This window comes from Pygocentrus nattereri, chromosome 25 (assembly GCF_015220715.1).
Source record: "Pygocentrus nattereri isolate fPygNat1 chromosome 25, fPygNat1.pri, whole genome shotgun sequence".
Taxonomy (NCBI): domain Eukaryota; kingdom Metazoa; phylum Chordata; class Actinopteri; order Characiformes; family Serrasalmidae; genus Pygocentrus; species Pygocentrus nattereri.
Window position 1 is genome coordinate 2,207,992 of NC_051235.1, and position 2,876 is coordinate 2,210,867.

Here is a 2,876-nt window from a genome sequence, read left to right on the forward strand (position 1 = left end):
GTGCAAATGAGTTTTTTTCCTCTAAACTGTCACTTTAAATCAGCTCTCATTTCCAGAAAGGCTGTTACACCTCACATCTCACTCTCCTGATGAAACTGCGCCGGGTTGCCAGGTGCATGTCTTTTTTGAAGATGCAATTATGGAGATGAGCTCGGGTGGCGTGGCCAGCACACACTCACAAAGATGCTGTATCCAAGCTCCGGCAAAACACTGAGATTGGAAAGCAGGGAATGACTCCTCTGCCATCGCCATGGGTCCAGGCACCATGGCAACCCAAATTCAAAAAGGAGGTAGATGGTCAATCTGAGAGACAGAGATATAAACAAACGCACAAAAACTGCCTAAATTTCATGTATTTATTCAATTCCAGGCCTCGTTATTTGTCAGTAGAGCATGTTTACGCATAATTATAGCTCTAATTAGTACAGTTATTTCGTTTTGATTAGATTTCCAGTAGAAAGTTTTGATCAAACACTCTCAGATACCCTGTGGTGTTAGACTCATATTGAATTGATCAATTCAGGCTCCGCCCACAAACACTTTTCACTTTTAGCTGCTGTTGTGAGGTTTACTGTAGGGAGTATATATCACAATATTTACATTTAGAGTCGGTTATTCATTCAGTCTAATGAGAAACTATGAAATCTCAACCTTCAGACTGACTCAACATCTACGAAGACTTGGTCTTGACTCAGACTCAACTACTACAAACTCTTGGTTTTGATTGGACTCCACCACTAGCAATTCTACTACTAGTAACTTGAGTTGACTACTACTAATTCTATGTCTTAGACTCCACTACTAGTTATTCTCTACCTTAACTCAGAATCCACTTTGACAAAATCTTGGCCTTGAGTCGGACACAACTACTACATGGTCTCAGTCCTGACTCTGACTCAGCTTCAACAAAGTGTCTGCCTTGGCACTGACTTTACTACAAAGCCTCGGCCTTGACTCTGATAGGTCGACACCTAGACAAACAGAATGTGACAGTATTTTTCTGAGGTAAACAGATGGTCTTTTAACTCGTTCATCTTCTTCCTCTTTCACTCTTGGCTGTATATGCTGACTGTTTGCACTGCCCATGACTGGACACACACAGAGGAGGACTCAAGGCAACACACACACCAATACACTGCTCCCTCAGAAGGCCATTTTTCAGCCCTGTGTTCGGCACCTGCACTCAGACCCCCTGTCACAGAGACCCACTAATGGAGGCTTTATTCACCCTCCACTGCCTCCATTCACTCTACAGTGAAAGAGGGACATAAGTAGATATAGAGAGACTTAGAGACAAATACGTAGACAGAGAGAGAGATGAAGAGAGCAAGAGAAGAGAGAGAGAGGAGAGAGATAGAGAGAGATACAGAGAGAGAGAAGGGAGAGAGAGAGAGAGACAGAGAGAGAGACAGAGAGAAGGGAGAGAGAGAGAGACAGAGAGAGAGAGAGAGAGAGAGAGAGAGATACAGAGATGGAGAGAGTGAGGGAGAGAGATAGAGAGATACAGAGAGAGAGAAGGGAGAGAGAGAAGAGAGAGAGATAGAGATACAGAGAGAGAGAGAGAGAGAGAGAGAGAGAGAGAGAAGAGAGAGATAGAGAGAGATACAGAGAGAGAGAGAGAGAGAGAGAGAGAGAGAGAAGGGAGAGAGAGAGAGAGAGAGAGAGAGAGAGAAGGGAGAGAGAGAGAGAGAGAGAGAGAGAGATACAGAGATGGAGAGAGTGAGGGAGAGGCATAGATAGAGACCCAGAGAGAGAAAGAGAGAGAGCCGGCAGAGAGAACTGAGAGAAGGAAAAAAGAGTGATTAAAGAAAAGCAAAGTGTGTGTGTGTGTGTGTGTGTGTGGAGGTTGCCATGGAGATCGGACATCATCAAAGCGGGGTATTAGCATGTTTGGGTGGAATTGTCCCGACAAACATGTATTACTGTTATTTTGACTGTTCTGGTTTTTGTTTTAACCGATAAAAACTAAAGTTCAGACCAAGTTCAGCCTTTGTAGCGTCTGACACTGTTTGTTTATGTCCTTTGGTCCATGTTTATGGGTAACAGTGAGTCATACGGTCTCAGAAACCACATCATCAGGTCTATTAAAGATCACTGAGGTGGGTCTATAATAACTGACACATCTCAGACCTTCTCTCGCCACTTTCCGCCGTGCCAGGTCTCTCTGAAGGAGCCGTACTGAACACATCTGGAGCAGTGAACAATCTGAAAAAAACACTTTGGCCCAATCCCATTCCTTCTTTTTACCCCTACCCCTTCCCCTTCTTTTACTCCCCCCTTCATCCTACCCCTAGACATGAACATGCAAAACAGAGGGCTCAGGGCTAAGAGGTGAAATGGGACTGGGCCTTTACAGTGAGATCTTACAGTAATACAGACATTTCATGCTTCTAGCGTTTCCACACAAATGAGCTCACACTATCTCAACAAACTAGCTGCTTTAACAAATGACATAGGCAGCAATTAGAATTTGCCTTCTGGCTCAAACTGGACCAAACACTTTCCCTCCAAATCTGCAACACCAGATGTTATTATAATTATTAGGGATGCATCATACTGGTATCAGGCCCATACTCTGCACAATTACTCACACTCAGAAAAATTCACCGGTAAGTGGTGGATGAAGAGCACCTTCGATTTTGGAAGCAGGCCGAAGTGACCTTTATAACGATATATGGTGTGTGAGGGTGTGACGTTTCTCTGCTGAGGGCCGGGACATGCTGTGTTATTAGCTTATTGTTCAGATATCTGATTCTGGTGCAGCTATCGCCAAGGTTCAACGTAATTTCGTTCCATCCTGGGGAGCAGACTAGAAATTTGGTCTGGCTGGGAGGGTCAGTTTGGGGTCTCTTAGCTCAGCTCCAGAAGTTTGGAAC

At 44.3% G+C, this 2,876-nt stretch overlaps 1 pseudogene; it reads left to right on the forward strand.

Annotated features, from left to right (window-relative positions):
- Window positions 1-250: 250 nt before the first annotated feature.
- Window positions 251-1,660, forward strand: LOC119262419 (annotated as a pseudogene).
- Window positions 1,661-2,876: the final 1,216 nt, after the last annotated feature.